The sequence below is a fragment of the Eufriesea mexicana genome, unplaced genomic scaffold (genome assembly GCF_001483705.2).
Source record: "Eufriesea mexicana isolate 0111107269 unplaced genomic scaffold, ASM148370v2 scaffold1145, whole genome shotgun sequence".
Taxonomy (NCBI): Eukaryota; Metazoa; Arthropoda; class Insecta; order Hymenoptera; family Apidae; genus Eufriesea; species Eufriesea mexicana.
Window position 1 is genome coordinate 170,274 of NW_016909253.1, and position 11,272 is coordinate 181,545.

The 11,272-nt window shown below is 47.2% G+C and overlaps 1 protein-coding gene across 1 annotated transcript in view; it reads right to left on the reverse strand.

Annotated features, from left to right (window-relative positions):
* Nucleotides 1-7,707, reverse strand: part of LOC108547608 (uncharacterized) — a 167,551-nt gene extending 159,844 nt beyond the window's left edge. The window contains exon 1 of the mRNA XM_017900194.1: nucleotides 7,262-7,707. The gene's annotated coding sequence lies outside the window, so the exon portion shown is untranslated. The remainder of the gene's footprint in view (nucleotides 1-7,261) is intronic.
* Between the last annotated feature and the right edge of the window lie 3,565 nt (nucleotides 7,708-11,272).

Below are 11,272 nucleotides of genomic sequence, written 5' to 3' on the forward strand. Positions count from 1 at the left end.
CGAGGGTCTGTCGGCCCTAGTCGTCCTGGGCACCAGCGCGTGCACGACCGGGGTATGGGTCCTGTAGCCGTGACACTGCATATGGGCCTACGGTCAGACCCCATGGGATGATTAATTTCTCCCCCATGTGGCAGGGGCCTGCGTGACCGGCTACAGGGCCTCGCTAGGGACCCTCGGCTTGATTTTGGATGTTTCTCTGGTTCGTCGACCATTCTCGTTCACGAGTAAGTCATGGCAGGGTCTGTGGGGGCTGGATGGGCTAGGTTCGATCGGGAGGGTGCCGAGGCATGAAGTTGTCTTGTACACGAGAGTACGTCTCGTACGCTAGTCGGTCTTTCGAATAATCGCGAACTCGTTCGGTCGCGTCGCGATTTTTAACTTGCTCGCGTCTTTCATATTTCATTCCCCATTTTTATGAAAATTTATTAGAGTCTCTTGTAATAAAATATCTTAGCGTTGCGACAGTAAAGTTTTAGTATACCGAATCGAAGTCCCTTTTGTAAGACACGATATTTATTAAAGTGTCAGTAGAGTCGCATTAACTTAATTCGCTCCAAGTTAGATTAGGGTATCTTTGATACGGATAGCACCAGTAGGTTGCGCCACTAGGGCGCATGTCCGGGTCTCGATGCGTAGCCACCTCCACGTGGTGAGACCTGGTAATTGGTATCGTTTTCCAAATATTTTTATTTGCAAAACGATACCAAGCCAAGAGCTACGCACAAAGTTTAAGAGTTTTTCTATCTCTTGTAAATTTTCAATGTTCTCCTTGGACTTTGAAAATAAGGAGTAAAGAGACAATAGCTGTTGAAGTAATATCTAAACTAAAATGAATTAAGGTAAGCAACGTAAGGTAAGTATTGTACGGTAAGTATTGTAAGGTAAGTATACTCTGCATATTAACACTTAACATATTCAAATTTAACATATTTCACACCTATTGTAAATTTTCCAAGTTTCGTTTGAACTTTCTCAATTTTCCTAAATTTTATAGCAAAATTGTGTTCTTTTTGTTCGGAGACTGTCATGTGTCAGCTACACTGTACTTTGTAGTGAGGTTACGCGTAGCTACGGCACTGTCAGAAGGAAACTCTATTCGAATTACCCAATGGATATTACAGATCAAAATTAGCGTTGAACAGTGTTATTAGGACAATTTCTTCTCGTTACCATACGTTTAAATCCTTCCCTTATTCCAGCCTCGGGCTTGTTCGCGTTTCCAGCTTGTTAGTTGGCATTTCTGTTTGTTTATCGCCACAATGTAGTACAATGGCCGAGAACTAATTGCCGGGCAGCGAATTCGATCAACTGTACCGCGATACGTGTTAACTTGTTCTCAGCAATTGTTTCTCGCCAACTACGTTCAAGTAGTTGCGCGTTGTTCCAAGGTACAAGTTCGTTTGAGCCTCGGAAGAATTCGAAACCGTATTTGCAAAGAGAAGACCATCTAAAAAGGGTCCATAGGCGTTGCAGCGAATACGCTGAATGGAATCCAGAAACAAAACGAAAATGGCGAACGCTGGCTTACGCCGTTTTTCGAATTCCGTCTATCAGGGAAATTTCGAAGGGCGGAAAGTCGCGTTTTCGATGGCTGTCGCTCGTCGTTTGTTTCCCGAATGCAATCGAATATCCATAGTTTCATTATGCGTGGAGGCGTCATTTGCGCGCTCGTGTTTCGCGCGTTTCCATCCCGTGGACACGAGTTAATGGAAAAACGAGTAATCCCGCCGATTAAAAGCATCGTTCGTCCGCGTAGCGATTTCTTTTTCGGGTCGCCACAGGCGAGCTTTCAACTTGCACGGTGCCGCTATCGCGGTGAAATATTCAAAACACACAAACACACTGTCAAGAGCGGAATTGGGAACGCTCGCCGTTCGACTCGGATATGCGCTGTAAAATTTTCCAACGAACGAGAGCGGAGGAGAAATTTCGATCGGGAATTTCTCGAAAAATTCATTCATTTCTCCCATCCAACGAGCAATTATTATTTCCTCATTTTTTCCTCTTTTTCTTTCTATCGTACACGAAATTTCCGTTCTATGTTTGCTAGGATTATTATTGATAGAAAATGGAAGGGCGAACGAGCAGTGCCGAACTTGTCCACGGTACACAGTTTCGATGTTTAATTATTGAAAAATGCATATCGCCGTGTTTGCGTTCCACTCGGGAAAAACTTTTTCAATCTCGCGCGATGGAACACGTTGTTTAAGCTTCGTAATCGAGCCGTGTTTAAATAACGCCCGTAAGGCCACCGAAATTCCAAGCTCGATATCAAAATTCTCGAGGAACCGACTAATATCGAGATCGAGGATAAGTCTCCCTATTTCTCCACGGGATTACAATTATGTATCGTCGCTGGATCGAGATCCGAGCTTCGAAAGGGTGCTGTTGTCCGGTGGATCCTCGGGATGTAACGGGGAAACACGAAAATGGCCGGGGTAGAAACGGAAAACGAGGGCGGATGGATTCGTTTGAAAACGCGGCGAAATCTTTTTATCCGCTGGTCGACAGGTAGCGGAAGTTCGGAACGAGTTGGCTGGCGTGTTAATTCGCTCCGCAAACACAAATAACCCGAGTAACCGAGCGGCTGGCGTATTAACACGACTCGTTAACGAACCGCGTACATCCGAAAGTTCCGCGTTTTCCCGGCAACCGGTTGCCAAATCAGACGAAACTCGGTAATTACTTTCTCACTAAGAAACTAAAATAAAACAGGGGTGGTCTCCGATGCCGTCTAGAGACGGCCCTGCACGTTTGTCCACGGACAATTATTTTCCCTGCAATTCCGTGTCATTAGTCACAAGCTCCCGGTTATTAGATACCAGTTCGAAGTTCCGTCATCTGATTTCCGAGTTCTGAGTTATCGGTTACTCGTTCCAAGTTAAACGTCCAATAAATATACGCGCGGGACTTAACGGAGCCCGAGAAACGTCGATGTATCGCTAAACAATGGCAAAGAATGGCCTCTTTCCCCCTGTTCGATGGAGAATAAACGGAAACGAAGAAAATGGGGCATCGAAATCGGGAAAATCGAGGATCATTGGATTTCCGACGAATTGCAGCCCATTTAAAAATTCATCGGACGCTAATTATGCGATTAACGGCCGGACAAAAACGATAACGGAACTCCACCGATGGGATGCAAATTGAACGCGCCTTGTCTCGTGGCGGAAAAAATCCGCGAGCTGTTGCGATGGATCGAGCGATAATGGTTATGCGAGCGGACTGATTAAAAATAAGTCACGCTCCCAATGGCATAGTATTTTTAAGCCGGTGCTCTTAAGCTGGCCGAAAAACGGATTTAAACGGAACACGAGCCGGTCTGACCGTCGGGAAATCGGGAGTTACGATTGGTTTTTCGAATCCACGAGTATTTCGTGCAAAAACAGACGGAGACGTTATTTCACCCAGCCAAGTCGTGTGTCGTTTACCGTCAGCGGACAGAAAGGTTCCCACGGCTGCGGATTCGTGCCAGAAAGGAAAGAGAGCTCCTTCCTCCCTTCCCCCAAGCTCTCGTTTCCCTCTTCCTCGTATTTTTTCCTCGCATTTCACCGCGTTTCGAAACTCTCTCGGTATGACATCTCGCAGGTTGCTCGGCGAGCAGTTTGTCTCTCGCCACCGTTGACCCGGTTTCCGGTCCTTAGCTCGCGAGCTGAACGTTCGAGGTTACGCCCGAAAAGTTCGAGAAACGAAAACAATCCACCCCCTTTTGAATTTATCATCCACCGTCTAATTCGTCCGATTCTGTTCGATTTCGTTCGTTTTTCCTGGTCCCGAGACAGCGTCGACATGGCCAACGTCGATGACGAAGATCGGGACGCCAGTTAGCTCTCGCCTAACGGATGGGACGCGTTACGGGGATGCGATCCTCGAGATTCCGTTGAAACGAGGGTAGATGGAATTAGCGGAACGGGTGGCGCGCGGAATTCTTTTTCTCTCTACCCCGGCCACGGGAATCGTTCTCGACCGTGCAATCGAAAACTAATCCCACGGTTAATCGCGCAAATCGACGAGCGGAGCTCGCGTGCGCGCGATACCGCGCGATTACCTTGGCGAACAAACGAACCGATGGATGGTCCCGCGGCCAAGTTCAGAGTTTTCTAGTAAGCAACAAGTTGTCGCGAACGCGATTACTCGTTGGCTCGTAAATAACGAAAAGCAGCAGTAGCGCGGCAGCTTCTGTCCTCTCGTTCTGCTCGCTCGATCTCTGTTCGCCGACCGCGAGGAGATTTTACATAAATTTAAACGGCAGTTCCGTGGTCCAGGCTGCGAGGTGTTCTGCACGCGCGCGGACTTCCGGCACCACGGTGTGCTTTCCGCCGCTGAATAAAACGAAAAATTCCGCCACCGTTCCGTCGCTCGTAAAACCACCTAGGACACGCGTGTTCTCGGGCTAGGTAGCGCGCTGTTTCGCCAGTGAACCGAGAACTTTTGCGCCACCGTGTCACCGTCATGGTTCCCTGGGTTCCTTTCGAAAATCGTACGGGGAAATGAAATTCTTTAGCACGGGTCGTGCGTGCGAGTTTATGCTAGACTATCGATTGCGAAGTTTATAGTGAAATATCTGATCGGGGAAAAGATAGTGAGTTTGGAGAAGAGAGAAGATGCGTGAGGTTGAGGAAGAACCTGAAGAGTGCTCATGTTATACATTTTAAACTCCTTGTTAAACATTATAGTTTTATTGTTCTCAGGATTTCGTGTTTCCTTTCACCTCGCGAACCTTCCACCACCATCATGTGGGACTTAAATGAAAATAACTCCTACAATACGACGTTGGCACAACGAAGGTTTAGTTGCCATAACTGCCGCGAAGATTCGTCCTATTCACCCATTCTCAACCGGGAAAGTTCTTCGATACAGACCGGAGTTTTCCCCAAGATAAGTCTCAGGGCTGAGCGTTTGGATCGGTTGCAGGATTCCTTGGGAGTTAAAGAAGAAACGACACTCGCGGCTGCAGCCGCGCTTTAAATAATGTTTGAATAAAAAGGTGGAAAAAGTTTTTCGGTTAGACTGGCTGCTCGAAGCAGGATTTACAACGGGGAGGGAGAATAACCGGCCACCCTGTGCGCCCTGTCTGCCGTGTAGTCGAGGCAATAATAAAGTGAGACGTCGACGAGGGTGCGGGGACCGGAAGCGAGAGGTGAGAGGAACATCGAGGGTAGGCGAAGTTGCCGCACTCCGTCTCTCTGGATATTCAATTTCAATCGGATTCCTCGAGTGCTTCATCCCTAGAATCCGTTACAAAAGTTCGGTCGCAGGGCCGGCGAACCGGACCGATTTCGACTGCGCCCCGTCCGACTCGGCCGTGTTTTAGAAGTACACGGGGTTCGAGGTGAAACTTGCTACCCTCCACCTTCCAGCAGTCGTTAACTTTCCTCCCAGGCGTAACCCATCTTCGTTCTGCACCCTTCTTATTTTACTTATTCCGATGCTGTCCCGATCCAGGCCGTTGGACGCCGGGAAACGGAAACGCGTGTTCCTGGGGATCAACTACGCGCCCTGTATCCACGAAAATACTCCAGCGAGATATCGGCTAATTATTCCGAGCCGAAATTTTACATATTTTCGCGAAATGTAAATGTCCGTACGAAGGGGTTTATAGGTGAATGTGGAGCGGAAGCGTGGCCGAACACGCACGAATAATCGTGGGAGGAGAGGTGGAAGAATTAACGATGGTAACAATTAATTAATACATTCTCGATAATTAAATGGGGAAATGGTAATGAGAGCCGCAACGGAGCGTTATGCTCCGAATACAGCGAATATATAATTTTGCAGTAGGAAATAATTGATTGAAAATCGATTAATAAGCATGTTAACGTGATATCGAACGGCCACGATATCTCGCGAAAAAAGTATCGGGATAGACTGTTTAATTAGTGAATACGCGTATTAAAGTTATAATCTACTCGTGCCCCCCTAACGTTTCTGTATATTCATAATAGAATGATCGATCGACGTCGAAGCTAGCTTCGAAGATTACCTTAATGCGACACTACTCGTGGAAAACGTTGAAACTCGATTCCTAGCTGCTCTGTATAATTAATGAACTTTTGTCCTAACGAATTCCCGACCTCTCTATTGCGTTTCACTCCGCCATGCTGTGTCGACGCTAGCCCTAACTAGCGGCCGCTTCTTGCAGCGCGTAAGCTCGGTAATCGCGTAAAAACTGCATGGCCGCCGACAATCAACCGCGACAATGTCGTATACTCGACCACTCGAGCACCGACGCATTAGCGGTCTCAAAACTGGGCCAATTATGCCTACGCTGGCACAAAAATTATCGCGAAAACAAACTTTCCCTCTCCGAACTCTCTCCGAACTCTCTCCGTCGAGAGCGGAGGAAAAATGTCACTCGAGATCCTTCCAGCGGGCTATTACGCGGAAAACGGTCGAAAATTGCGATATGTCGTAAACGGGATGATTTCTAGGACCAATATACGCTACGGTTTGTCGGTTTTCAACGTTCGAAACGAGTACCGTTCATACACGACGATAATACGGCAAATTGTCTAACTATAGAGTCTATTGACAGAGGCATGCACGTAGGACGGCCCAATTGGGGCGTAATTGTTTCAGGTTACAAACCTCCGGTAACAAATCCACAAATCTACCGCAGAACAGCACGCGCAGTCGAGCTCTTCCGGCACACGCTCGTGTTTCTCCTAACGATATTCGTTATTAGTTTTAACCGTTTTCCTTGGTCGCATGTCGTTGACTTTTTCACCACGATCTACCCTTTTGAACCGATAGAATTACGTAAAAATTTCACTCTGTAAAAGCCGCGTGCGAAACGTAATATTTGACGCGAAATCGTGGACAGATACTGTTCTATAGGACGCGAAACGTAGCTTCTATTATACGCGCCGAGATTGCCCTTACCGTTGGCCGTTACGCAACGGACGTGTTGACTACCGAGCAAAAACATCGGGATTCTCCGCGGTACCAGGAACGGCAAGGGACGGTTGGGTATAAGGAGAACGCGCGCGAATACACACGATTGAAAACATTCGCCCCACCCTCGGGCGACGCTTCGGAAAACGGTCGCGTCGAACGAGAGATTCATGGGTGAACGACCGATACAACAATATATCTTGACTTGAGAATTAGTCGCAGTTTCTAGCACGTATTCGTCGCAATTTCTCGAATGGGGGGGATTCGTGCATAACTACGTGTTATATACCACTAAGGGGTCTACTACTACGTATTATATACCACCATTGGTATTCTACTACTGCGTATATTACTTTAATCGTCATACCTTACTCGTGATGCTTGACGTTTACTCGGCTCGTCACTCCCTCGCTCCTTCCGGGAAGGACGAACAGTGCCAGTGGAGAAGAACAGCGAGAACACACCTCACATATCACACACAGGCATCGCGGGGAAACTCGTGGACAAACGTCGGAAGGGATACCCGTGAAAGGGATTGTTTTCGTAGAGAAACGAATGCGTGACGGGGGACACGTAATGGCGCGAGATCGCTTTTCAGGCCGTCAGCGTTCCACAGCGAATTCACGCGAGTTTCCGGCGTGCGACAACGATAGGAAGAGAGACAGAGGCAGAGAGGCGGCGCACAGACACGGCACGCGCACGAATTTGGTCGCGCGTTCGGCCACGAGAACGAAAAGGGGAAGGAGGTTCTCACGTTTCACGACACGACGCACGCACGGGTCACTGGTAGCATCGAACACGATGCTTGTAGCTCGAGGGTTGCCGCGGTACTGCGAGCACCGCGCCACTCGGCGGCTGACCGTGCGCCGCGTAGCTGCTCCTTTACTGTCCAACGCTCTGATTGGCTGCTGCGTTCGCGCCGCACCCCGCCATTGGCCCGTTCGAAGCGGCGCACGCGCCCTCGTCCCAACTGAAACTTAGTACGACGAAATTCATACGTATAAATGATATCCTTGTTTTTCTAATAAAGAAAACAATGGCTGGATTAACGATTCATGTTACTGCATAAAAGATGGGCATTTTTCTTTACTCAGTTTGTGACGGCAAACGCGTTCAGGGAGGAAGAGAGAGAACAGAATATGCAAACTGAAATTGCAGCTCTGTCTGCGGTAATTGTAAATGTTTCTATAACGGCGCGCCGGTATATTCGAGAGTGTAATTTCACCGACACAATTATAATACTAGTTGCCACCCAAGCCCCTTTATACCTAACGCTTCGCGTTGCTTTCTGCTTTCAATTCGAGCGTGCTGCGTTGAATTTACATTCTTTGTCCGCAATTTATCGCGTAGTAAATGTAATAAATTTAATTAACCATTTAACCAACGACATTTTTCTCGCTTCGCGAGCTACTAATCCGCTTAAAGATTCAACGCAACCAACGTTAAAATAATTCTACGAATTTTAATTTTCAATTATGTTTACAGGAAAAGCACAGAAATCATAGCAAGGAGAACATGGAAAACTCGACAAGGGTGAAAACGAGGGTGGTGATTGGACAAAGGTTAACTTTCGTTTCTCACCCTCGTCTTCGCCGAAGTTACGACACGGATGTTATATCCTCGAAGAACGATGGCGTAAAAATCGGTTGTTCGACGCCGTTGTTCGACGAAATACCGATCTCGCCTCGATCATTTCCTACAGAGCCATTTAACCGAAATTACCCGATTCGACACAGACGAGTGACAAGAAGCGAAGAGAAACGAAGCTGAAACGAGAACGACCACGAGCGCGTAATCTTGATTTGCGACTGTTTCGTGATAGCAATCGATGATAAGCTTACGATGATCGAACCGGTCTCTCAGAACCAATTTGCCGTTTTGCTTACACGTTATCGCGCGAAGGATCGAATATGCAAATAACACGTATACAGGGTGAACGAAGACAGGGGTAGAGGGTTCTAAAAAGAAAATGTATCCGCGTAAAACTTCATGAACAAAGGCTACCGTTTTTGCTTCCTTCGGTACTAAGCGTTTAATCGTTTCCGAAAGAAAATTTAGATTACGAAGTTAATGTCGGACAACGCCTGGCATCCCTCTTTGCCACGGAAAAAAGAAGCAGAAGAAGAAGTGGAAGTAGAAGAGAAATGGAGAAAAGGCCGTCGAACGATTCACGTGACTTTGGACCGTGAGGATGCAGTTGCCGAGTCGGAAGGGAAACTTTCGCTCGTGCGATGCTCTTCTTTTTCCTTGTACCTATCCTTTTTTCCCGCCTCCTCTTCTCCGTCTTCTTCCCCTTTCTTAAACGAGAATCAACCATTCGACCCAGCCTCATTAATTCTTTTCTTTTCCCCGAGAAAAAGTTGTATCCACGACTCGCGTCTCTGGCTGCTTCTTCTCCCGCTATCCGTCCGCTGGTCCCTCTCATTTTTCATTCGTCGCTTGGAGAAAAGTGCACTTTAGCCGTGTCACCTGTAGACAAAGATACAAAGGAATATTCCGTGCGTCTGCGAATATCACGTAGCCGGGCCACTAGAATATTTCATACGGTACCATGAGTGCATGTCATTGCTCCTGGATCCGTGTTTGTAGCCTGTCCGAACACGTGGGACGTCCTATCTATCCGCATGGAAGTGCATATGGACGAGCCAGCCCAGGATTCAGCGATGCAGCTGATGGGAATTGATGCGTTTACTTATGTAAAAATTTCTCAATAATTTCGGAGCTTGCACGGACTAGAAAATTCAAACGGATTTCGCCCCTGTGCCCTCGGCGTCGCGCGAGCAAGCGTCAACATTACCATTTCGACGTCGGGTTTCATCGATCGGCCATCTTTGTTCTTTGCCCAGTCGTAAAATAAGGATTTAAAACGGCATTTACACGGTATTTACCTTCGAAAGGAACAATCCTCTGCCCAGTTCGAATATGACGTCCGACAATAGGATCCCGGGGTGTAAGCGTTCGCGGAAGGGGCGCGGTGAATCATTTACTTTAAAGCTTGTTGCGTGAAAGCAAATAGCACTTTCAGACAACAACGGCTCCTTCGGTAATTCCGGAAACACGCGAGAATGCCCGCCCAGCATAAGTACTAATGAGATCCAGGGAAATATAATTATTTAAGCAAGCCGACTGCCTCTCCCCCCGTATCGAACCGCACAGCTCGATATACGTACACCTCTGTTCCAATTATTTACAAACCCGTCTCGCTCGCTGCAATCTGCACGTGCAATTAAACGCAACGACGAGGAATATAAACTCATTCGCGACGCAGCGCGATTTAATTGAAGAACGAACGTCACGCGTGGACGTCACGCGGTGCTTCTGCGCTCCGTTTCTTCCAACGAGATTTAACTATCGCCACGATTCTAATGGATCGAGAATGCATTAATCTGGAGTAAAACACCTTCGTGGGTAAAACACGCCGCTCCTGGGCTGAGGATCCACTGGAAGATAGTAAACGAGAACGGATCGTTTACTGATCTGGACCTCGGTTGAAACTTGGCGAACGCCTGGGATACGTCTTCCTCCTCTGGCCACATTTTCAATCTCGCCACTCGTTTCCCCGAGAAATAGCAGACAAGCAACGAGCAGGATCATCCACAGACAGATTACTCCCCCTGTAAGGATAAACTTTATCACCTGGCTGGACGATAGGCGGTTTATCGAATTCCGTTCGAATGATGGATCATCGGTTGCTAAGCACGAAATTCATCTTCAACGAGTATCTCTCGCTATACGCGATGAATTATCGATACATACTCGAGACATACTCACAGGTATCTCCCACGTTGCGTTTGCTATACCGTCCCAGAGTGATAGATGAGCCCATCCTAAACTGAACGGTACCCTCGAAAACACGATGCTCGACCAATCAAGACAGCTGATGGCGCGACTCACTCAGTGACGAATTCGTGTCACTCTGTTTCCCTGATTTTTCCAATGTGCTAGAATCGTAATCCAATCGAGAGGGTTGGAGAAGTACTGCGTAATCTCCTGTTGGGACTATGTTTAATTATAATTTGCAATAATAGCCGATGATACTGAAATTTACGCTTTTGAACGACGCCTCGTGTCCGGTGAGTCGAGGCAATATAGAAGTCTAACTAGAATGCATAATGAGCAAGTAAACACAGGGTCACGAATTGATCGGCATTTAGGATTTGGCTACTAAAAGACCGTAACGGGTCTTTTAATGCTTAATTCTACGTCTATGTCCTAAAAAATATCCTACGGTAATTTTTCTTTCCCCTATCTGGTTCTTCATCGCGTTAATTTTAAATTCGCGGAATCGGTCAAGCCTATACCACCATAGAAGTCAAGTATAAAATACATTGAACTTAATAAATTAAGATAGATAATTATAAGTTTGATATTTTCGAAG